This window comes from Symphalangus syndactylus, chromosome 6, assembly GCF_028878055.3.
Source record: "Symphalangus syndactylus isolate Jambi chromosome 6, NHGRI_mSymSyn1-v2.1_pri, whole genome shotgun sequence".
In the NCBI taxonomy this organism is placed as follows: domain Eukaryota; kingdom Metazoa; phylum Chordata; class Mammalia; order Primates; family Hylobatidae; genus Symphalangus; species Symphalangus syndactylus.
The window spans coordinates 573,020-600,015 of NC_072428.2; positions in this window are offsets into that span (position 1 = coordinate 573,020).

Genomic DNA, 26,996 nt, shown 5'->3' on the forward strand with positions numbered 1-26,996 from the left:
GTAGAAACTGCAATTGGACATGCTAAGCGCTAAGAGGCCTAATTTGGGAAAAAGAATATCTTCAAAAAAAATTACACAGATGCATTCTGTGAAACTTATTTCTTATCTGTAAATTCAGTTAACAGAGATAAAACATATTTTTGATTGAGCAGTTATGAAACACTCTTTTTGTAGAAAATGCAATTGGAGATTCGGAGCGCTAAGAGGGTAATAGTGGAAAAAGGAATGTCTTTAAATATAAACTACACAGAATCATTCGGTGAAACTTCTTTCTGATCTGTGCATTCAGCTAACAGAGTTAAACCATACTTTTGATTGAGCAGATCTGAACACTCTTTCTGTAGAATATGCAACTGGACATTTGGAGTGCTAAGAGCGTTGTAGTGGAAAAAGGAATATATTCAAATATAAACTACACAGAAGCATTCTGTGAAACTTCTTTCTGATCTGAGCATTCAGCTAACAGAGTTAAACCATACTTTTGATTGAGCAGTTTTGAAACACTCTGTCTGTAGAAAATGCAACTGGACATTCGTAGCGCTAAGTGGGTAATAGTGGAAAAAAGAATATGTTCAAATATAAACTACACAGAAGCATTCTGTGAAACTTCTTGCTGTTCTGTGCATTCAACTAACAGAGTTGAACCTTACTTTTGATTGAGCCGTTCTGAAACACTCTTTCTGTAGAAACTGCAATTGGACATTCTGAGCGCTAAGAGGCCTATATTGGGAAAAAGAATGTCTACAAATAAAAACTACACAGAAGAATTGTGTGAAACTTCTTTCTGTTCTGTTTGTTCAACTAAAAGAGTTGAACCTTAGTTTTGATTGAGCCGTTCTGAAACACTCTTTCTGTAGAAAATGCAAGTGGAGATTCGGAGCGCTAAGAGGGTAATAGTGGAAAAAGGAATGTCTCCAAATATAAACTACACAGAATCATTCTGTGAAACTTCTTTCTGATCTGTGCATTCAGCTAACAGAGTTAAACCATACTTTTGATTCAGCAGATCTGAACACTCTTTCTGTAGAAAATGCAACTGGACATTTGGAGCGCTAAGAGAGTAGTAGTGGAAAAAGGAATATTTTCAAATATAAACTACACAGAAGCATTCCGTGAAACTTCTTTCTGATCTGAGCATTCAGCTAACAGAGTTAAACCATACTTTTGATTGAGCAGTTTTGAAACACTCTGTCTGTAGAAAATGCAACTGGACATTCGTAGCGCTAAGTGGGTAATAGTGGAGAAAAGAATATGTTCAAATATAAACTACACAGAAGCATTGTTTGAAACTTCTTTCTGTTCTGTGCATTCAACTAACAGAGTTGAACCTTACTTTTGATTGAGCCTTTCTGAAACACTCTTTCTGTAGAAACTGCAATTGGACATTCTGAGCGCTAAGAGGCCTCTATTGGGAAAAATAATATCTTCAAATAAAAACTACACAGAAGCATTGTGTGAAACTTATTTCTGATATGTTCATTAAGCTAACAGAGTTAAACCATACTTTTGATTGCGCAGTTCTGAACACTCTTTCTGTAGAAAATGCAAGTGGACATTCGGAGCGCTAAGAGGGTAATAGTGAAAAAAGGAATATATTCAAATATAAACTACACAGTAGCATTCTGTGAAAACTCTTACTGTTCTCTGCATTCAGCTAACAGAGTTGAACCTTACTTTTGATTGAGCCGTTCTGAAACACTCTTTCTGTAGAAACTGCAATTGGACATGCTAAGCGCTAAGAGGCCTACATTGGGAAAAAGAATATCTTCAAATAAAAACTACACAGATGCATTCTGTGAAACTTATTTCTGATCTGTAAATTCAGTTAAAAGAGATAAAAAATATTTTTGATTGAGCAGTTATGAAACACTCTTTTTGTAGAAAATGCAAGTGGAGATTCGGAGCGCTAAGGGGGTAATAGTGGAAAAAGGAATGTCTTCAAATATAAACTACACAGAATCATTCGGTGAAACTTCTTTCTGATCTGTGCATTCAGCTAACAGTGTTAAACCATACTTTTGATTGAGCAGATCTGAACACTCTTTCCGTAGAAAATGCAACTGGACATTCGTAGCGCTAAGTGGGTAATAGTGGTGAAAAGAATGTGTTGAAATATAAACTACACAGAAGCATTGTATGAAACTTCTTTCTGTTCTGTGCTTTCAACTAACAGAGTTGAACCTTACTTTTGATTGAGCCGTTCTGAAACACTCTTTCTGTAGAAACTGCAGTTGGACATTCTGAGCGCTAAGAGGCCTATATTGGGAAAAAGTATGTATACAAATAAAAACTACACAGAAGAATTGTGTGAAACTTTTTCTGTTCTGTTTGTTCAACTAAAAGAGTTGAACCTTAGTTTTGATTGAGCCGTTCTGAAACACTCTTTCTGTAGAAAATGCAAGTGGAGATTCGGAGCGCTAAGAGGGTAATAGTGGAAAAAGGAATGTATCCAAATATAAACTACACAGAATCATTCTGTGAAACTTCTTTCTGATCTGTGCATTCAGCTAACAGAGTTAAACCATACTTTTGATTGAGCAGATCTGAACACTCTTTCTGTAGAAAATGCAACTGGACATTTGGAGCGTTAAGAGATTAGTAGTGGAAAAAGGAATATATTCAAATATAAACTACACAGAAGCATTCTGTGAAACTTCTTTCTGATCTGAGCATTCAGCTAACAGAGTTAAACCATACTTTTGATTGAGCAGTTTTGAAACACTCTGTCTGTAGAAAATGCAACTGGACATTCGTAGCGCTAAGTGGGTAAGAGTGGAGAAAGAATATGTTCAAATATAAACTACACAGAAGCATTGTATGAAACTTCTTTCTGTTCTGTGCATTCAACTAACAGAGTTGAACCTTACTTTTTATTGAGCCTTTCTGAAACACTCTTTCTGTAGAAACTGCAATTGGAAATTCTGAGCGCTAAGAGGCCCCTATTGGGAAAAATAATATCTTCAAATAAAAACTACACAGAAGCATTGTGTGAAACTTATTTCTGATATGTTCATTAAGCTAACAGAGTTAAACCATACTTTGGATTTCGCAGTTCTGAGCACTCTTTCTGTAGAAAATGCAAGTGGACATTCGGAGCGCTAAGAGGGTAATAGTGGAAAAAGGAATATATTCAAATATAAACTACACAGTAGCATTCTGTGAAAACTCTTACTGTTCTGTGCATTCAGCTAACAGAGTTGAACCTTACTTTTGATTGAGCCGTTCTGAAACACTCTTTCTGTAGAAACTGCAATTGGACATGCTAAGCGCTAAGAGGCCTACATTGGGAAAAAGAATATCTTCAAATAAAAACTACACAGATGCATTCTGTGAAACTTATTTCTGATCTGTAAATTCAGTTAACAGAGATAAAACATATTTTTGATTGAGCAGTTATGAAACACTCTTTTTGTAGAAAATGCAAGTGGAGATTCGGAGCGCTAAGGGGGTAATAGTGGAAAAAGGAATGTCTTCAAATATAAACTACACAGAATCATTCGGTGAAACTTCTTTCTGACCTGTGCATTCAGCTAACAGAGTTAAACCATACTTTTGATTGAGCAGATCTGAACACTCTTTCTGTAGAAAATGCAACTGGACATTTGGAGCGTTAAGAGATTAGTAGTGGAAAAAGGAATATATTCAAATATAAACTACACAGAAGCATTCTGTGAAACTTCTTTCTGATCTGAGCATTCAGCTAACAGAGTTAAACCATACTTTTGATTGAGCAGTTTTGAAACACTCTGTCTGTAGAAAATGCAACTGGACATTCGTAGCGCTAAGTGGGTAATAGTGGTGAAAAGAATGTGTTGAAATATAAACTACACAGAAGCATTGTATGAAACTTCTTTCTGTTCTGTGCTTTCAACTAACAGAGTTGAACCTTACTTTTGATTGAGCCTTTCTGAAACACTCTTTCTGTAGAAACTGCAATTGGACATTCTGAGCGCTAAGAGGACTCTATTGGGAAAAATAATATCTTCAAATAAAAACTACTTAGAAGCATTGTGTGAAACTTATTTCTGATATGTTCATTAAGCTAACAGAGTTAAACCATACTATTGATTGCGCAGTTCTGAACAATCTTTCTGTAGAAAATGCAAGTGAACATTCGGAGCGCTAAGAGGGTAATAGTGGAAAAAGGAATATATTCAAATATAAACTACACAGTAGCATTCTGTGAAAACCCTTACTGTTCTGTGCATTCAGCTAACAGAGTTGAACCTTACTTTTGATTGAGCCGTTCTGAATCACTCTTTCTGTAGAAACTGCAATTGGACATGCTAAGCGCTAAGAGGCCTACATTGGGAAAAAGAATATCTTCAATAAAAACTACACAGATGAATTCTGTGAAACTTATTTCTGATCTGTAAATTCAGTTAACAGAGATAAAACATATTTTTGATTGAGCAGTTATGAAACACTCTTTTTGTAGAAAATGCAATTGGAGATTCGGAGCGCTAAGTGGGTAATAGTGGACAAAGGAATGTCTTCAATTAGAAACTACACAGAATCATTCTTTGAAACTTCTTTCTGATCTGTGCATTCAGCTAACAGATTTAAACCATACTTTTGATTGAGCAGATCTGAACACTCTTTCTGTAGAAAATGCAACTGGACGTTTGGAGCGCTAAGAGCGTAGTAGTGGAAAAAGGAATATATTCAAATATAAACTACACAGAAGCATTCTGTGAAACTTCTTTCTGAACTGAGCATTCAGCTAACAGAGTTAAACCATACTTTTGATTGAGCAGTTTTGAAACACTCTGTCTGTAGAAAATGCAACTGGACATTCGTAGCGCTAAGTGGGTATTAGTGGAAAAAAGAATATGTTCAAATATAAACTACACAGAAGCATTGTATGAAACTTCTTTCTGTTCTGTGCATTCAACTAACAGAGTTGAACCTTAGTTTTGATTGAGCCTTTCTGAAACACTCTTTCTGTAGAAACTGCAATTGGACATTCTGAGCGCTAATAGGCCTCTATTGGGAAAAATAATATCTTCAAATAAAAACTACACAGAAGCATTGTGTGAAACTTATTTCTGATATGTTCATTAAGCTAACAGAGTTAAACCATACTTTTGATTGCGCAGTTCTCAACACTCTTTCTGTAGAAAATACAAGTGGATATTCAGAGCGCTAAGAGGGTAATAGTGTAAAAAGGAATATATACAAATATAAACTACACAGTAGCATTCTGTGAAAATTCTTTCTGTTCTGTGCATTCAACTAACAGAGTTGAACCTTACTTTTGATTGAGCCGTTCTGAAACACTCTTTCTGTAGAAAAAGCAATTGGACATGCTAAGCGCTAAGAGGCCTACATTGGGAAAAAGAATATCTTCAAATAAAAACTACACAGATGCATTCTGTGAAACTAATTTCTGATCTGTAAATTCAGTTAACAGAGATAAAACATATTTTTGATTGAGCAGTTATGAAACACTCTTTTTGTAGAAAATGCAAGTGGAGATTCGGAGCGCTAAGTGGGTAATAGTGGACAAAGGAATGTCTTCAAATATAAACTACACAGAATCATTCGGTGAAACTTCTTTCTGATCTGTGCATTCAGCTAACAGAGTTAAAACATACTTTTGATTGAGCAGATCTGAACACTCTTTCTGTAGAAAATGCAACTGGACATTTGGAGCGCTAAGAGCGTAGTAGTGGAAAAAGGAATATATTCAAATATAAACTACACAGAAGCATTCTGTGAAACTTCTTTGTGATCTGAGCATTCAGCTAACAGAGTTAAACCATACTTTTGATTGAGCAGTTTTGAAACACTCTGTCTGTAGAAAATGCAACTGGACATTCGTAGCGCTAAGTGGGTAATAGTGGTGAAAAGAATGTGTTGAAATATAAACTACACAGAAGGATTGTATGAAACTTCTTTCTGTTCTGTGCTTTCAACTAACAGAGTTGAACCTTACTTTTGATTGAGCCGTTCTGAAACACTCCTTCTGTAGAAACTGCAATTGGACATTCTGAGCGCTAAGAGGCCTATATTGGGAAAAAGAATGTCTACAAATAAAAACTACACAGAAGAATTGTGTGAAACTTCTTTCTGTTCTGTTTGTTCAACTAAAAGAGTTGAACCTTAGTTTTGATTGAGCCGTTCTGAAACACTCTTTCTGTAGAAAATGCAAGTGGAGATTCGGAGCGCTAAGAGGGTAATAGTGGAAAAAGGAATGTCTCCAAATATAAACTACACAGAATCATTCTGTGAAACTTCTTTCTGATCTGTGCATTCAGCTAACAGAGTTAAACCATACTTTTGATTGAGCAGATCTGAACACTCTTTCTGTAGAAAATGCAACTGGACATTTGGAGCGCTAAGAGAGTAGCAGTGGAAAAAGGAATATATTCAAATATAAACTTCACAGAAGAATTCTGTGAAACTTATTTCGATCTGAGCATTCAGCTAACAGAGTTAAACCATACTTTTGATTGAGCAGTTTTGAAACACTCTGTCTGTAGAAAATGCAACTGGACATTCGTAGCGCTAAGTGGGTAATAGTGGAGAAAAGAATATGTTCAAATATAAACTACACAGAAGCATTGTATGAAACTTCTTTCTGTTCTGTGCATTCAACTAACAGAGTTGAACCTTACTTTTGATTGAGCCTTTCTGAAACACTCTTTCTGTAGAAACTGCAATTGGACATTCTGAGCGCTAAGAGGACTCTATTGGGAAAAATAATATCTTCAAATAAAAACTACACAGAAGCATTGTGTGAAACTTATTTCTGATATGTTCATTAAGCTAACAGAGTTAAACCATACTATTGATTGCGCAGTTCTGAACAATCTTTCTGTAGAAAATGCAAGTGAACATTCGGAGCGCTAAGAGGGTAATAGTGCAAAAAGGAATATATTCAAATATAAACTACACAGTAGCATTCTGTGAAAACCCTTACTGTTCTGTGCATTCAGCTAACAGAGTTGAACCTTACTTTTGATTGAGCCGTTCTGAAACACTCTTTCTGTAGAAACTGCAATTGGACATGCTAAGCGCTAAGAGGCCTACATTGGGAAAAAGAATATCTTCAATAAAAACTACACAGATGAATTCTGTGAAACTTATTTCTGATCTGTAAATTCAGTTAACAGAGATAAAACATATTTTTGATTGAGCAGTTATGAAACACTCTTTTTGTAGAAAATGCAATTGGAGATTCGGAGCGCTAAGTGGGTAATAGTGGACAAAGGAATGTCTTCAAATATAAACTACACAGAATCATTCTTTGAAACTTCTTTCTGATCTGTGCATTCAGCTAACAGAGTTAAACCATACTTTTGATTGAGCAGATCTGAACACTCTTTCTGTAGAAAATGCAACTGGACATTTGGAGCGCTAAGAGCGTAGTAGTGGAAAAAGGAATATATTCAAATATAAACTACACAGAAGCATTCTGTGAAACTTCTTTCTGAACTGAGTATTCAGCTAACAGAGTTAAACCATACTTTTGATTGAGCAGTTTTGAAACACTCTGTCTGTAGAAAATGCAACTGGACATTCGTAGCGCTAAGTGGGTAATAGTGGAAAAAAGAATATGTTCAAATATAAACTACACAGAAGCATTGTATGAAACTTCTTTCTGTTCTGTGCATTCAACTAACAGAGTTGAACCTTAGTTTTGATTGAGCCTTTCTGAAACACTCTTTCTGTAGAAACTGCAATTGGAAATTCTGAGCGCTAAGAGGCCTCTATTGGGAAAAATAATATCTTCAAATAAAAACTACACAGAAGCATTGTGTGAAACTTATTTCTGATATGTTCATTAAGCTAACAGAGTTAAACCATACTTTTGATTGCGCAGTTCTGAACACTCTTTCTGTAGAAAATACAAGTGGATATTCAGAGCGCTAAGAGGGTAATAGTGTAAAAAGGAATATATTCAAATATAAACTACACAGTAGCATTCTGTGAAAATTCTTTCTGTTCTGTGCATTCAACTAACAGAGTTGACCCTTACTTTTGATTGAGCCGTTCTGAAACACTCTTTCTGTAGAAACTGCAATTGGACATGCTAAGCGCTAAGAGGCCTACATTGGGAAAAAGAATATCTTCAAATAAAAACTACACAGATGCATTCTGTGAAACTAATTTCTGATCTGTAAATTCAGTTAACAGATATAAAACATATTTTTGATTGAGCAGTTATGAAACACTCTTTTTGTAGAAAATGCAAGTGGAGATTCGGAGCGCTAAGTGGGTAATAGTGGAAAAAGGAATGTCTTCAAATATAAACTACACAGAATCATTCGGTGAAACTTCTTTCTGATCTGTGCATTCAGCTAACATAGTTAAAACATACTTTTGATTGAGCAGATCTGAACACTCTTTCTGTAGAAAATGCAACTGGACATTTGGAGCGCTAAGAGCATATTAGTGGAAAAAGGAATATATTCAAATATAAACTACACAGAAGCATTCTGTGAAACTTCTTTCTGATCTGAGCATTCAGCTAACAGAGTTAAACCATACTTTTGATTGAGCAGTTTTGAAACACTCTGTCTGTAGAAAATGCAACTGGACATTCGTAGCGCTTAGTGGGTAATAGTGGAAAAAAGAATATGTTCAAATATAAACTACACAGAAGCATTCTGTGAAACTTCTTGCTGTTCTGTGCATTCAACTAACAGAGTTGAACCTTACTTTTGATTGAGCCGTTCTGAAACACTCTTTCTGTAGAAACTGCAATTGGACATTCTGAGCGCTAAGAGGCCTATATTGGGAAAAAGAATGTCTACAAATAAAAACTACACAGAAGAATTGTGTGAAACTTCTTTCTGTTCTGTTTGTTCAACTAAAAGAGTTGAACCTTAGTTTTGATTGAGCCGTTCTGAAACACTCTTTCTGTAGAAAATGCAAGTGGAGATTCGGAGCGCTAAGAGGGTAATAGTGGAAAAAGGAATGTCTCCAAATATAAACTACACAGAATCATTCGGTGAAACTTCTTTCTGATTTGTGCCTTCAGCTAACAGAGTTTAACCATAGTTTTGATTGAGCAGATCTGAACACTCTTTCTGTAGAAAATGCAACTGGAAATTTGGAGCGCTAAGAGCGTAGTAGTGGAAAAAGGAATATATTCAAATATAAACTACATAGAAGCATTCTGTGAAACTTCTTTCTGATCTGAGCATTCAGCTAACAGAGTTAAACCATACTTTTCACTGAGCAGTTTTGAAACACTCTGTCTGTAGGAAATGCAACTGGACATTCGTAGCGCTAAGTGGGTAATAGTGGAAAAAAGAATATGTTCAAATATAAACTACACAGAAGCATTGTATGAAACTTCTTTCTGTTCTGTGCATTCAACTAACAGAGTTGAACCTTACTTTTGATTGAGCCGTTCTGAAACACTCTTTCTGTAGAAACTGCAATTGGACATTCTGAGCGCTAAAAGGCCTATATTGGGAAAAAGAATGTCTACAAATAAAAACTACACAGAAGAATTGTGTGAAACTTCTTTCTGTTCTGTTTGTTCAACTAAAAGATTTGAACCTTAGTTTTGATTGAGCCGTTCTGAAACACTCTTTCTGTAGAAAATGCAAGTGGAGATTCGGAGCGCTAAGAGGGTAATAATGGAAAAAGGAATGTCTCCAAATATAAACTACACAGAATCATTCTGTGAAACTTCTTTCTGATCTGTGCATTCAGCTAACAGAGTTAAACCATACTTTTGATTGAGCAGATCTGAACACTCTTTCTGTAGAAAATGCAACTGGACATTTGGAGCGCTAAGAGAGTAGTAGTGGAAAAAGGAATATATTCAAATATAAACTACACAGAAGCATTCTGTGAAACTTCTTTCTGATCTGAGCATTCAGCTAACAGAGTTAAACCATACTTTTGATTGAGCAGTTTTGAAACACTCTGTCTGTAGAAAATGCAACTGGACATTCGTAGCGCTAAGTGGGTAATAGTGGAAAAAAGAATATGTTCAAATATAAACTACACAGAAGCATTGTATGAAACTTCTTTCTGTTCTGTGCATTCAACTAACAGAGTTGAACCTTACTTTTGATTGAGCCTTTCTGAAACACTCTTTCTGTAGAAACTGCAATTGGACATTCTGAGCGCTAAGAGGCCTCTATTGGGAAAAATAATATCTTCAAATAAAAACTACACAGAAGCATTGTGTGAAACTTATTTCTGATATGTTCATTAAGCTAACAGAGTTAAACCATACTTTTGATTGCGCAGTTCTGAACACTCTTTCTGTAGAAAATGCAAGTGGACATTCGGAGCGCTAAGAGGGTAATAGTGTAAAAAGGAATATATTCAAATATAAACTACACAGTAGCATTCTGTGAAAATTCTTTCTGTTCTGTGCATTCAACTAACAGAGTTGAACCTTATTTTTGATTGAGCCGTTCTGAAACACTCTTTCTGTAGAAACTGCAATTGGACATGCTAAGCGCTAAGAGGCCTACATTGGGAAAAAGAATATCGTCAAATAAAAACTACACAGATGCATTCTGTGAAACTTATTTCTGATCTGTAAATTCAGTTAACAGAGATAAAACATATTTTTGATTGAGCAGTTATGAAACACACTTTTTATAGAAAATGCAAGTGGAGATTCGGAGCGCTAAGAGGGTAATAGTGGAAAAAGGAATGTCTTCAAATATAAACTACACAGAATCATTCGGTGAAACTTCTTTCTGATCTGTGCATTCAGCTAACAGAGTTAAAACATACTTTTGATTGAGCAGATCTGAACACTCTTTCTGTAGAAAATGCAACGGGACATTTGGCGCGCTAAGAGCATATTAGTGGAAATAGAAATATATTCAAATATAAACTACACAGAAACATTCTGTGAAACTTATTTCTGATCTGAGCATTCAGCTAACAGAGTTAAACCATACTTTTTATTGAGCAGTTTTGAAACACTCTGTCTGTAGAAAATGCAATTGGACATTCGTAGCGCTAAGTCGGTAATAGTGAAAAAAGAATATGTTCAAATATAAACTACACAGAAGCATTCTGTGAAACTTCTTGCTGTTCTGTGCATTCAACTGACAGAGTTGAACCTTACTTTTGATTTAGCCGTTCTGAAACACTCTTTCTGCAGAAACTGCAATTGGACATTCTGAGCGCTAAGAGGCCTATATTGGGAAAAAGAATGTCTACAAATAAAAACTACACAGAAGAATTGTGTGAAACTTCTTTCTGTTCTGTTTGTTCAACTAAAAGAGTTGAACCTTAGTTTTGATTGAGCCGTTCTGAAACACTCTTTCTGTAGAAAATGCAAGTGGAGATTCGGAGCGCTAAGAGGGTAATAGTGGAAAAAGGAATGTCTCCAAATATAAACTACACAGAATCATTCGGTGAAAATTTTTCTGATCTGAGCATTCAGCTAACAGAGTTAAACCATACTTTTGATTCAGCAGATCTGAACACTCCTTCTGTAGAAAATGCAACTGGACATTTGGAGCGCTAAGAGAGTAGTATTGGAAAAAGGAATATATTCAAATATAAACTACACAGAAGCATTCTGTGAAACTTCTTTCTGATCTGAGCATTCAGCTAACAGAGTTAACCCATACTTTTTATTGAGCAGTTTTGAAACACTCTGTCTGTAGAAAATGCAACTGGACATTCGTAGCGCTAAGTGGGTAATAGTGGAAAAAAGAATATGTTCAAATATAAACTACACAGAAGCATTGTATGAAACTTCTTTCTGTTCTGTGCATTCAACTAACAGAGTTGAACCTTACTTTTGATTGAGCCTTTCTGAAACACTCTTTCTGTAGAAACTGCAATTGGACATTCTGAGCGCTAAGAGGCCTCTATTGGGAAAAATAATATCTTCAAATAAAAACTACACAGAAGCATTGTGTGAAACTTATTTCTGATATGTTCATTAAGCTAACAGAGTTAAACCATACTTTTGATTGCGCAGTTCTGAACACTCTTTCTGTAGAAAATGCAAGTGGACATTCGGAGCGCTAAGAGGGTAATAGTGTAAAAAGGAATATATTCAAATATAAACTACACAGTAGCATTCTGTGAAAATTCTTTCTGTTCTGTGCATTCAACTAACAGAGTTGAACCTTATTTTTGATTGAGCCGTTCTGAAACACTCTTTCTGTAGAAACTGCAATTGGACATGCTAAGCGCTAAGAGGCCTACATTGGGAAAAAGAATATCTTCAAATAAAAACTACACAGATGCATTCTGTGAAACTTATTTCTGATCTGTAAATTCAGTTAACAGAGATAAAACATATTTTTGATTGAGCAGTTATGAAACACTCTTTTTGTAGAAAATGCAATTGGAGATTCGGAGCGCTAAGTGGGTAATAGTGGACAAAGGAATGTCTTCAAATATAAACTACACAGAATCATTCTTTGAAACTTCTTTCTGATCTGTGCATTCAGCTAACAGAGTTAAACCATACTTTTGATTGAGCAGATCTGAACACTCTTTCTGTAGAAAATGCAACTGGACATTTGGAGCGCTAAGAGCGTAGTAGTGGAAAAAGGAATATATTCAAATATAAACTACACAGAAGCATTCTGTGAAACTTCTTTCTGAACTGAGTATTCAGCTAACAGAGTTAAACCATACTTTTGATTGAGCAGTTTTGAAACACTCTGTCTGTAGAAAATGCAACCTGACATTCGTAGCGCTAAGTGGGTAATAGTGGAAAAAAGAATATGTTCAAATATAAACTACACAGAAGCATTGTATGAAACTTCTTTCTGTTCTGTGCATTCAACTAACAGAGTTGAACCTTACTTTTGATTGAGCCTTTCTGAAACACTCTTTCTGTAGAAACTGCAATTGGACATTCTGAGCGCTAATAGGCCTCTATTGGGAAAAATAATATCTTCAAATAAAAACTACACAGAAGCATTGTGTGAAACTTATTTCTGATATGTTCATTAAGCTAACAGAGTTAAACCATACTTTTGATTGCGCAGTTCTGAACACTCTTTCTGTAGAAAATACAAGTGGATATTCAGAGCGCTAAGAGGGTAATAGTGTAAAAAGGAATATATTCAAATATAAACTACACAGTAGCATTCTGTGAAAATTCTTTCTGTTCTGTGCATTCAACTAACAGAGTTGATCCTTACTTTTGATTGAGCCGTTCTGAAACACTCTTTCTGTAGAAACTGCAATTGGACATGCTAAGCGCTAAGAGGCCTACATTGGGAAAAAGAATATCTTCAAATAAAAACTACACAGATGCATTCTGTGAAACTAATTTCTGATCTGTAAATTCAGTTAACAGATATAAAACATATTTTTGATAGAGCAGTTATGAAACACTCTTTTTGTCGAAAATGCAAGTGGAGATTCGGAGCGCTAAGTGGGTAATAGTGGAAAAAGGAATGTCTTCAAATATAAACTACACAGAATCATTCGGTGAAACTTCTTTCTGATCTGTGCATTCAGCTAACATAGTTAAAACACACTTTTGATTGAGCAGATCTGCACACTCTTTCGGTAGAAAATGCAACTGGACATTTGGAGCGCTAAGAGCATATTAGTGGAAAAAGGAATATATTCAAATATAAACTACACAGAAGCATTCTGTGAAACTTCTTTCTGATCTGAGCATTCAGCTAACAGAGTTAAACCATACTTTTGATTGAGCAGTTTTGAAACACTCTGTCTGTAGAAAATGCAACTGGACATTCGTAGCGCTAAGTGGGTAATAGTGGAAAAAAAATATGTTCAAATATAAACTACACAGAAGCATTCTGTGAAACTTCTTGCTGTTCTGTGCATTCAACTAACAGAGTTGAACCTTACTTTTGATTGAGCCGTTCTGAAACACTCTTTCTGTAGAAACTGCAATTGGACATTCTGAGCGCTAAGAGGCCTATATTGGGAAAAAGAATGTCTACAAATAAAAACTACACAGAAGAATTGTGTGAAACTTCTTTCTGTTCTGTTTGTTCAACTAAAAGAGTTGAACCTTAGTTTTGATTGAGCCGTTCTGAAACACTCTTTCTGTAGAAAATGCAAGTGGAGATTCGGAGCGCTAAGAGGGTAATAGTGGAAAAAGGAATGTCTCCAAATATAAACTACACAGAATCATTCGGTGAAACTTCTTTCTGATTTGTGCCTTCAGCTAAGAGAGTTTAACCATAGTTTTGATTGAGCAGATCTGAACACTCTTTCTGTAGAAAATGCAACTGGACATTTGGAGCGCTAAGAGCGTAGTAGTGGAAAAAGGAATATATTCAAATATAAACTACACAGAAGCATTCTGTGAAACTTCTTTCTGATCTGAGCATTCAGCTAACAGAGTTAAACCATACTTTTCACTGAGCAGTTTTGAAACACTCTGTCTGTAGGAAATGCAACTGGACATTCGTAGCGCTAAGTGGGTAATAGTGGAAAAAAGAATATGTTCAAATATAAACTACACAGAAGCATTGTATGAAACTTCTTTCTGTTCTGTGCATTCAACTAACAGAGTTGAACCTTACTTTTGATTGAGCCGTTCTGAAACACTCTTTCTGTAGAAACTGCAATTGGACATTCTGAGCGCTAAGAGGCCTATATTGGGAAAAAGAATGTCTACAAATAAAAACTACACAGAAGAATTGTGTGAAACTTCTTTCTGTTCTGTTTGTTCAACTAAAAGAGTTGAACCTTAGTTTTGATTGAGCCGTTCTGAAACACTCTTTCTGTAGAAAATGCAAGTGGAGATTCGGAGCGCTAAGAGGGTAATAATGGAAAAAGGAATGTCTCCAAATATAAACTACACAGAATCATTCTGTGAAACTTCTTTCTGATCTGTGCATTCAGCTAACAGAGTTAAACCATACTTTTGATTGAGCAGATCTGAACACTCTTTCTGTAGAAAATGCAACTGGACATTTGGAGCGCTAAGAGAGTAGTAGTGGAAAAAGGAATATATTCAAATATAAACTACACAGAAGCATTCTGTGAAACTTCTTTCTGATCTGAGCATTCAGCTAACAGAGTTAAACCATACTTTTGATTGAGCAGTTTTGAAACACTCTGTCTGTAGAAAATGCAACTGGACATTCGTAGCGCTAAGTGGGTAATAGTGGAAAAAAGAATATGTTCAAATATAAACTACACAGAAGCATTGTATGAAACTTCTTTCTGTTCTGTGCATTCAACTAACAGAGTTGAACCTTACATTTGATTGAGCCTTTCTGAAACACTCTTTCTGTAGAAACTGCAATTGGACATTCTGAGCGCTAAGAGGCCTCTATTGGGAAAAATAATATCTTCAAATAAAAACTACACAGAAGCATTGTGTGAAACTTATTTCTGATATGTTCATTAAGCTAACAGAGTTAAACCATACTTTTGATTGCGCAGTTCTGAACACTCTTTCTGTAGAAAATGCAAGTGGACATTCGGAGCGCTAAGAGGGTAATAGTGTAAAAAGGAATATATTCAAATATAAACTACACAGTAGCATTCTGTGAAAATTCTTCCTGTTCTGTGCATTCAACTAACAGAGTTGAACCTTATTTTTGATTGAGCCGTTCTGAAACACTCTTTCTGTAGAAACTGCAATTGGACATGCTAAGCGCTAAGAGGCCTACATTGGGAAAAAGAATATCTTCAAATAATAACTACACAGATGCATTCTGTGAAACTTATTTCTGATCTGTAAATTCAGTTAACAGAGATAAAACATATTTTTGATTGAGCAGTTATGAAACACACTTTTTGTAGAAAATGCAAGTGGAGATTCGGAGCGCTAAGAGGGTAATAGTGGAAAAAGGAATGTCTTCAAATATAAACTACACAGAATCATTCGGTGAAACTTCTTTCTGATCTGTGCATTCAGCTAACAGAGTTAAAACATACTTTTGATTGAGCAGATCTGAACACTCTTTCTGTAGAAAATGCAACGGGACATTTGGAGCGCTAAGAGCATATTAGTGGAAATAGAAATATATTCAAATATAAACTACACAGAAGCATTCTGTGAAACTTATTTCTGATCTGAGCATTCAGCTAACAGAGTTAAACCATACTTTTTATTGAGCAGTTTTGAAACACTCTGTCTGTAGAAAATGCAATTGGACATTCGTAGCGCTAAGTGGGTAATAGTGGAAAAAAGAATATGTTCAAATATAAACTACACAGAAGCATTCTGTGAAACTTCTTGCTGTTCTGTGCATTCAACTAACAGAGTTGAACCTTACTTTTGATTTAGCCGTTCTGAAACACTCTTTCTGCAGAAACTGCAATTGGACATTCTGAGCGCTAAGAGGCCTATATTGGGAAAAAGAATGTCTACAAATAAAAACTACACAGAAGAATTGTGTGAAACTTCTTTCTGTTCTGTTTGTTCAACTAAAAGAGTTGAACCTTAGTTTTGATTGAGCCGTTCTGAAACACTCTTTCTGTAGAAAATGCAAGTGGAGATTCGGAGCGCTAAGAGGGTAATAGTGGAAAAAGGAATGTCTCCAAATATAAACTACACAGAATCATTCTGTGAAAATTTTTCTGATCTGAGCATTCAGCTAACAGAGTTAAACCATACTTTTGATTCAGCAGATCTGAACACTCCTTCTGTAGAAAATGCAACTGGACATTTGGAGCGCTAAGAGAGTAGTAGTGGAAAAAGGAATACATTCAAATATAAACTACACAGAAGCATTCTGTGAAACTTCTTTCTGATCTGAGCATTCAGCTAACAGAGTTAAACCATACTTTTTATTGAGCAGTTTTGAAACACTCTGTCTGTAGAAAATGCAACTGGACATTCGTAGCGCTAAGTGGGTAATAGTGGAAAAAAGAATATGTTCAAATATAAACTACACAGAAGCATTGTATGAAACTTCTTTCTGTTCTGTGCATTCAACTAACAGAGTTGAACCTTAGTTTTGATTGAGCCTTTCTGAAACACTCTTTCTGTAGAAACTGCAATTGGACATTCTGAGCGCTAAGAGGCCTCTATTGGGAAAAATAATATCTTCAAATAAAAACTACACAGAAGCATTGTGTGAAACTTATTTCTGATATGTTCATTAAGCTAACAGAGTTAAACCATACTTTTGATTGCGCAGTTCTGAACACTCTTTCTGTAGAAAATGCAAGTGGACATTCTGAGCGCTAAGAGGGTAATAGTGTAAAAAGGAATATATTCAAATATAAACTACACAGTAGCATTCTGTGAAAATTCTTTCTGTTCTGTGCATTCAACTAACAGAGTTGAACTTTATTTTTGATTGAGCCGTTCTGAAACACTCTTTCTGTAGAAACTGCAATTGGACATGCTAAGCGCTAAGAGGCCTACATTGGGAAAAAGAATATCTTCAAATAAAAACTACACAGATGCATTCTGTGAAACTTATTTCTGATCTGTAAATTCAGTTAACAGAGATAAAACATATTTTTGATTGAGCAGTTATGAAACACTCTTTTTGTAGAAAATGCAAGTGGAGATTCGGAGCGCTAAGAGGGTAATAGTGGAAAAAGGAATGTCTTCAAATATAAACTACACAGAATCATTCGGTGAAACTTCTTTCTGATCTGTGCATTCAGCTAACATAGTTAAAACACACTTTTGATTGAGCAGATCTGAACTCTCTTTCTGTAGAAAATGCAACTGGACATTTGGAGCGCTAAGAGCATATTAGTGGAAAAAGGAATATATTCAAATATAAACTACACAGAAGCATTCTGTGAAACTTCTTTCTGATCTGAGCATTCAGCTAACAGAGTTAAACCATACTTTTGATTGAGCAGTTTTGAAACACTCTGTCTGTAGAAAATGCAACTGGACATTCGTAGCGCTAAGTGGGTAATAGTGGAAAAAAGAATATGTTCAAATATAAACTACACAGAAGCATTCTGTGAAACTTCTTGCTGTTCTGTGCATTCAACTAACAGAGTTGAACCTTACTTTTGATTGAGCCGTTCTGAAACACTCTTTCTGTAGAAACTGCAATTGGACATTCTGAGCGCTAAGAGGCCTATATTGGGAAAAAGAATGTCTACAAATAAAAACTACACAGAAGAATTGTGTGAAACTTCTTTCTGTTCTGTTTGTTCAACTAAAAGAGTTGAACCTTAGTTTTGATTGAGCCGTTCTGAAACACTCTTTCTGTAGAAAATGCAAGTGGAGATTCGGAGCGCTGAGAGGGTAATAGTGGAAAAAGGAATGTCTCCAAATATAAACTACACGGAATCATTCGGTGAAACTTCTTTCTGATTTGTGCCTTCAGCTAAGAGAGTTTAACCATAGTTTTGATTGAGCAGATCTGAACACTCTTTCTGTAGAAAATGCAACTGGACATTTGGAGCGCTAAGAGCGTAGTAGTGGAAAAAGGAATATATTCAAATATAAACTACACAGAAGCATTCTGTGAAACTTCTTTCTGATCTGAGCATTCAGCTAACAGAGTTAAACCATACTTTTCACTGAGCAGTTTTGAAACACTCTGTCTGTAGGAAATGCAACTGGACATTCGTAGCGCTAAGTGGGTAATAGTGGAAAAAAGAATATGTTCAAATATAAACTACACAGAAGCATTGTATGAAACTTCTTTCTGTTCTGTGCATTCAACTAACAGAGTTGAACCTTACTTTTGATTGAGCCGTTCTGAAACACTCTTTCTGTAGAAACTGCAATTGGACATTCTGAGCGCTAAGAGGCCTATATTGGGAAAAAGAATGTCTACAAATAAAAACTACACAGAAGAATTGTGTGAAACTTCTTTCTGTTCTGTTTGTTCAACTAAAAGAGTTGAACCTTAGTTTTGATTGAGCCGTTCTGAAACACTCTTTCTGTAGAAAATGCAAGTGGAGATTCGGAGCGCTAAGAGGGTAATAATGGAAAAAGGAATGTCTCCAAATATAAACTACACAGAATCATTCTGTGAAACTTCTTTCTGATCTGTGTATTCAGCTAACAGAGTTAAACCATACTTTTGATTGAGCAGATCTGAACACTCTTTCTGTAGAAAATGCAACTGGACATTTGGAGCGGTAAGAGCGTAGTAGTGGAAAAAGGAATATATTAAAATATAAACTACACAGAAGCATTCTGTGAAACTTCTTTCTGATCTGAGCATTCAGCTAACAGAGTTAAACCATACTTTTGATTGAGCAGTTTTGAAACACTCTGTCTGTAGAAAATGCAACTGGACATTCATAGCGCTAAGTGGGTAATAGTGGAAAAAAGAATATGTTCAAATATAAACTACACAGAAGCATTGTATGAAACTTCTTTCTGTTCTGTGCATTCAACTAACAGAGTTGAACCTTACTTTTGATTGAGCCTTTCTGAAACACTCTTTCTGTAGAAACTGCAATTGGACATTCTGAGCGCTAAGAGGCCTCTATTGGGAAAAATAATATCTTCAAATAAAAACTACACAGAAGCATTGTGTGAAACTTATTTCTGATATGTTCATTAAGCTAACAGAGTTAAACCATACTTTTGATTGCGCAGTTCTGAACACTCTTTCTGTAGAAAATGCAAGTGGACATTCGGAGCGCTAAGAGGGTAATAGTGTAAAAAGGAATATATTCAAATATAAACTACACAGTAGCATTCTGTGAAAATTCTTCCTGTTCTGTGCATTCAACTAACAGAGTTGAACCTTATTTTTGATTGAGCCGTTCTGAAACACTCTTTCTGTAGAAACTGCAATTGGACATGCTAAGCGCTAAGAGGCCTACATTGGGAAAAAGAATATCTTCAAATAAAAACTACACAGATGCATTCTGTGAAACTTATTTCTGATCTGTAAATTCAGTTAACAGAGATAAAACATATTTTTGATTGAGCAGTTATGAAACACACTTTTTGTAGAAAATGCAAGTGGAGATTCGGAGCGCTAAGAGGGTAATAGTGGAAAAAGGAATGTCTTCAAATATAAACTACACAGAATCATTCGGTGAAACTTCTTTCTGATCTGTGCATTCAGCTAACAGAGTTAAAACATACTTTTGATTGAGCAGATCTGAACACTCTTTCTGTAGAAAATGCAACGGGACATTTGGAGCGCTAAGAGCATATTAGTGGAAATAGAAATATATTCAAATATAAACTACACAGAAGCATTCTGTGAAACTTATTTCTGATCTGAGCATTCAGCTAACAGAGTTAAACCATACTTTTGATTGAGCAGTTTTGAAACACTCTGTCTGTAGAAAATGCAATTGGACATTCGTAGCGCTAAGTGGGTAATAGTGGAAAAAAGAATATGTTCAAATATAAACTACACAGAAGCATTCTGTGAAACTTCTTGCTGTTCTGTGCATTCAACTAACAGAGTTGAACCTTACTTTTGATTTAGCCGTTCTGAAACACTCTTTCTGCAGAAACTGCAATTGGACATTCTGAGCGCTAAGAGGCCTATATTGGGAAAAAGAATGTCTACAAATAAAAACTACACAGAAGAATTGTGTGAAACTTCTTTCTGTTCTGTTTGTTCAACTAGAAGAGTTGAACCTTAGTTTTGATTGAGCCGTTCTGAAACACTCTTTCTGTAGAAAATGCAAGTGGAGATTCGGAGCGCTAAGAGGGTAATAGTGGAAAAAGGAATGTCTCCAAATATAAACTACACAGAATCATTCTGTGAAAATTTTTCTGATCTGAGCATTCAGCTAACAGAGTTAAACCATACTTTTGATTCAGCAGATCTGAACACTCCTTCTGTAGAAAATGCAACTGGACATTTGGAGCGCTAAGAGAGTAGTAGTGGAAAAAGGAATATATTCAAATATAAACTACACAGAAGCATTCTGTGAAACTTCTTTCTGATCTGAGCATTCAGCTAACAGAGTTAAACCATACTTTTTATTGAGCAGTTTTGAAACACTCTGTCTGTAGAAAATGCAACTGGACATTCGTAGCGCTAAGTGGGTAATAGTGGAAAAAAGAATATGTTCAAATATAAACTACACAGAAGCATTGTATGAAACTTCTTTCTGTTCTGTGCATTCAACTAACAGAGTTGAACCTTAGTTTTGATTGAGCCTTTCTGAAACACTCTTTCTGTAGAAACTGCAATTGGACATTCTGAGCGCTAAGAGGCCTCTATTGGGAAAAATAATATCTTCAAATAAAAACTACACAGAAGCATTGTGTGAAACTTATTTCTGATATGTTCATTAAGCTAACAGAGTTAAACCATACTTTTGATTGCGCAGTTCTGAACACTCTTTCTGTAGAAAATGCAAGTGGACATTCGGAGCGCTAAGAGGGTAATAGTGTAAAAAGGAATATATTCAAATATAAACTACACAGTAGCATTCTGTGAAAATTCTTTCTGTTCTGTGCATTCAACTAACAGAGTTGAACTTTATTTTTGATTGAGCCGTTCTGAAACACTCTTTCTGTAGAAACTGCAATTGGACATGCTAAGCGCTAAGAGGCCTACATTGGGAAAAAGAATATCTTCAAATAAAAACTACACAGATGCATTCTGTGAAACTTATTTCTGATCTGTAAATTCAGTTAACAGAGATAAAACATATTTTTGATTGAGCAGTTATGAAACACTCTTTTTGTAGAAAATGCAAGTGGAGATTCGGAGCGCTAAGAGGGTAATAGTGGAAAATGGAATGCCTTCAAATATAAACTACACAGAATCATTCGGTGAAACTTCTTTCTGATCTGTGCATTCAGCTAACAGAGTTAAAACATACTTTTGATTGAGCAGATCTGAACACTCTTTCTGTAGAAAATGCAACTGGACATTTGGAGCGCTAAGAGCATATTAGTGGAAAAAGAAATATATTCAAATATAAACTACACAGAAGCATTCTGTGAAACTTCTTTCTGATCTGAGCATTCAGCTAACAGAGTTAAACCATACTTTTTATTGAGCAGTTTTGAAACACTCTGTCTGTAGAAAATGCAACTGGACATTCGTAGCGCTAAGTGGGTAATAGTGGAAAAAAGAATATGTTCAAATATAAACTACACAGAAGCATTCTGTGAAACTTCTTGCTGTTCTGTGCATTCAACTAACAGAGTTGAACCTTACTTTTGATTGAGCCGTTCTGAAACACTCTTTCTGTAGAAACTGCAATTGGACATTCTGAGCGCTAAGAGGCCTATATTGGGAAAAAGAATGTCTACAAATAAAAACTACACAGAAGAATTGTGTGAAACTTCTTTCTGTTCTGTTTGTTCAACTAAAAGAGTTGAACCTTAGTTTTGATTGAGCCGTTCTGAAACACTCTTTCTGTAGAAAATGCAAGTGGAGATTCGGAGCGCTGAGAGGGTAATAGTGGAAAAAGGAATGTCTCCAAATATAAACTACACAGAATCATTCGGTGAAACTTCTTTCTGATTTGTGCCTTCAGCTAAGAGAGTTTAACCATAGTTTTGATTGAGCAGATCTGAACACTCTTTCTGTAGAAAATGCAACTGGACATTTGGAGCGCTAAGAGCGTAGTAGTGGAAAAAGGAATATATTCAAATATAAACTACACAGAAGCATTCTGTGAAACTTCTTTCTGATCTGAGCATTCAGCTAACAGAGTTAAACCATACTTTTCACTGAGCAGTTTTGAAACACTCTGTCTGTAGGAAATGCAACTGGACATTCGTAGCGCTAAGTGGGTAATAGTGGAAAAAAGAATATGTTCAAATATAAACTACACAGAAGCATTGTATGAAACTTCTTTCTGTTCTGTGCATTCAACTAACAGAGTTGAACCTTACTTTTGATTGAGCCGTTCTGAAACACTCTTTCTGTAGAAACTGCAATTGGACATTCTGAGCGCTAAGAGGCCTATATTGGGAAAAAGAATGTCTACAAATAAAAACTACACAGAAGAATTGTGTGAAACTTCTTTCTGTTCTGTTTGTTCAACTAAAAGAGTTGAACCTTAGTTTTGATTGAGCCGTTCTGAAACACTCTTTCTGTAGAAAATGCAAGTGGAGATTCGGAGCGCTAAGAGGGTAATAATGGAAAAAGGAATGTCTCCAAATATAAACTACACAGAATCATTCTGTGAAACTTCTTTCTGATCTGTGCATTCAGCTAACAGAGTTAAACCATACTTTTGATTGAGCAGATCTGAACACTCTTTCTGTAGAAAATGCAACTGGACATTTGGAGCGCTAAGAGAGTAGTAGTGGAAAAAGGAATATATTCAAATATAAACTACACAGAAGCATTCTGTGAAACTTCTTTCTGATCTGAGCATTCAGCTAACAGAGTTAAACCATACTTTTGATTGAGCAGTTTTGAAACACTCTGTCTGTAGAAAATGCAACTGGACATTCGTAGCGCTAAGTGGGTAATAGTGGAAAAAAGAATATGTTCAAATATAAACTACACAGAAGCATTGTATGAAACTTCTTTCTGTTCTGTGCATTCAACTAACAGAGTTGAACCTTACTTTTGATTGAGCCTTTCTGAAACACTCTTTCTGTAGAAACTGCAATTGGACATTCTGAGCGCTAAGAGGCCTCTATTGGGAAAAATAATATCTTCAAATAAAAACTACACAGAAGCATTGTGTGAAACTTATTTCTGATATGTTCATTAAGCTAACAGAGTTAAACCATACTTTTGATTGCGCAGTTCTGAACACTCTTTCTGTAGAAAATGCAAGTGGACATTCGGAGCGCTAAGAGGGTAATAGTGTAAAAAGGAATATATTCAAATATAAACTACACAGTAGCATTCTGTGAAAATTCTTCCTGTTCTGTGCATTCAACTAACAGAGTTGAACCTTATTTTTGATTGAGCCGTTCTGAAACACTCTTTCTGTAGAAACTGCAATTGGACATGCTAAGCGCTAAGAGGCCTACATTGGGAAAAAGAATATCTTCAAATAAAAACTACACAGATGCATTCTGTGAAACTTATTTCTGATCTGTAAATTCAGTTAACAGAGATAAAACATATTTTTGATTGAGCAGTTATGAAACACACTTTTTGTAGAAAATGCAAGTGGAGATTCGGAGCGCTAAGAGGGTAATAGTGGAAAAAGGAATGTCTTCAAATATAAACTACACAGAATCATTCGGTGAAACTTCTTTCTGATCTGTGCATTCAGCTAACAGAGTTAAAACATACTTTTGATTGAGCAGATCTGAACACTCTTTCTGTAGAAAATGCAACGGGACATTTGGAGCGCTAAGAGCATATTAGTGGAAATAGAAATATATTCAAATATAAAATACACAGAAGCATTCTGTGAAACTTATTTCTGATCTGAGCATTCAGCTAACAGAGTTAAACCATACTTTTGATTGAGCAGTTTTGAAACACTCTGTCTGTAGAAAATGCAATTGGACATTCGTAGCGCTAAGTGGGTAATAGTGGAAAAAAGAATATGTTCAAATATAAACTACACAGAAGCATTCTGTGAAACTTCTTGCTGTTCTGTGCATTCAACTAACAGAGTTCAACCTTACTTTTGATTTAGCCGTTCTGAAACACTCTTTCTGCAGAAACTGCAATTGGACATTCTGAGCGCTAAGAGGCCTATATTGGGAAAAAGAATGTCTACAAATAAAAACTACACAGAAGAATTGTGTGAAACTTCTTTCTGTTCTGTTTGTTCAACTAAAAGAGTTGAACCTTAGTTTTGATTGAGCCGTTCTGAAACACTCTTTCTGTAGAAAATGCAAGTGGAGATTCGGAGCGCTAAGAGGGTAATAGTGGAAAAAGGAATGTCTCCAAATATAAACTACACAGAATCATTCTGTGAAAATTTTTCTGATCTGAGCATTCAGCTAACAGAGTTAAACCATACTTTTGATTCAGCAGATCTGAACACTCCTTCTGTAGAAAATGCAACTGGACATTTGGAGCGCTAAGAGAGTAGTAGTGGAAAAAGGAATATATTCAAATATAAACTACACAGAAGCATTCTGTGAAACTTCTTTCTGATCTGAGCATTCAGCTAACAGAGTTAAACCATACTTTTTATTGAGCAGTTTTGAAACACTCTGTCTGTAGAAAATGCAACTGGACATTCGTAGCGCTAAGTGGGTAATAGTGGAAAAAAGAATATGTTCAAATATAAACTACACAGAAGCATTGTATGAAACTTCTTTCTGTTCTGTGCATTCAACTAACAGAGTTGAACCTTAGTTTTGATTGAGCCTTTCTGAAACACTCTTTCTGTAGAAACTGCAATTGGACATTCTGAGCGCTAAGAGGCCTCTATTGGGAAAAATAATATCTTCAAATAAAAACTACACAGAAGCATTGTGTGAAACTTATTTCTGATATGTTCATTAAGCTAACAGAGTTAAACCATACTTTTGATTGCGCAGTTCTGAACACTCTTTCTGTAGAAAATGCAAGAGGACATTCGGAGCGCTAAGAGGGTAAGAGTGTAAAAAGGAATATATTCAAATATAAACTACACAGTAGCATTCTGTGAAAATTCTTTCTGTTCTGTGCATTCAACTAACAGAGTTGAACTTTATTTTTGATTGAGCCGTTCTGAAACACTCTTTCTGTAGAAACTGCAATTGGACATGCTAAGCGCTAAGAGGCCTACATTGGGAAAAAGAATATCTTCAAATAAAAACTACACAGATGCATTCTGTGAAACTTATTTCTGATCTGTAAATTCAGTTAACAGAGATAAAACATATTTTTGATTGAGCAGTTATGAAACACTCTTTTTGTAGAAAATGCAAGTGGAGATTCGGAGCGCTAAGAGGGTAATAGTGGAAAATGGAATGTCTTCAAATATAAACTACACAGAATCATTCGGTGAAACTTCTTTCTGATCTGTGCATTCAGCTAACAGAGTTAAAACATACTTTTGATTGAGCAGATCTGAACACTCTTTCTGTAGAAAATGCAACTGGACATTTGGAGCGCTAAGAGCATATTAGTGGAAAAAGAAATATATTCAAATATAAACTACACAGAAGCATTCTGTGAAACTTCTTTCTGATCTGAGCATTCAGCTAACAGAGTTAAACCATACTTTTTATTGAGCAGTTTTGAAACACTCTGTCTGTAGAAAATGCAACTGGACATTCGTAGCGCTAAGTGGGTAATAGTGGAAAAAAGAATATGTTCAAATATAAACTACACAGAAGCATTCTGTGAAACTTCTTGCTGTTCTGTGCATTCAACTAACAGAGTTGAACCTTACTTTTGATTGAGCCGTTCTGAAACACTCTTTCTGCAGAAACTGCAATTGGACATTCTGAGCGCTAAGAGGCCTATATTTGGAAAAAGAATGTCTACAAATAAAAACTACACAGAAGAATTGTGTGAAACTTCTTTCTGTTCTGTTTGTTCAACTAAAAGAGTTGAACCTTAGTTTTGATTGAGCCGTTCTGAAACACTCTTTCTGTAGAAAATGCAAGTGGAGATTCGGAGCGCTAAGAGGGTAATAGTGGAAAAAGGAATGTCTCCAAATATAAACTACACAGAATCGTTCTGTGAAACTTCTTTCTGATCTGTGCATTCAGCTAACAGAGTTAAACCATACTTTTGATTCAGCAGATCTGAACACTCTTTCTGTAGAAAATGCAACTGGACATTTGGAGCGCTAAGAGAGTAGTAGTGGAAAAAGGAATATATTCAAATATAAACTACACAGAAGCATTCTGTGAAACTTCATTCTGATCTGAGCATTCAGCTAACAGAGTTAAACCATACTTTGGATTGAGCAGTTTTGAAACACTCTGTCTGTAGAAAATGCAACTGGACATTCGTAGCGCTAAGTGGGTAATAGTGGAGAAAAGAATATGTTCAAATATAAACTACACAGAAGCATTGTATGAAACTTCTTTCTGTTCTGTGCATTCAACTAACAGAGTTGAACCTTACGTTTGATTGAGCCTTTCTGAAACACTCTTTCTGTAGAAACTGCAATTGGACATTCTGAGCGCTAAGAGGCCTCTATTGGGAAAAATAATATCTTCAAATAAAAACTACACAGAAGCATTGTGTGAAACTTATTTCTGATATGTTCATTAAGCTAACAGAGTTAAACCATACTTTTGATTGCGCAGTTCTGAACACTCTTTCTGTAGAAAATGCAAGTGGACATTCGGAGCGCTAAGAGGG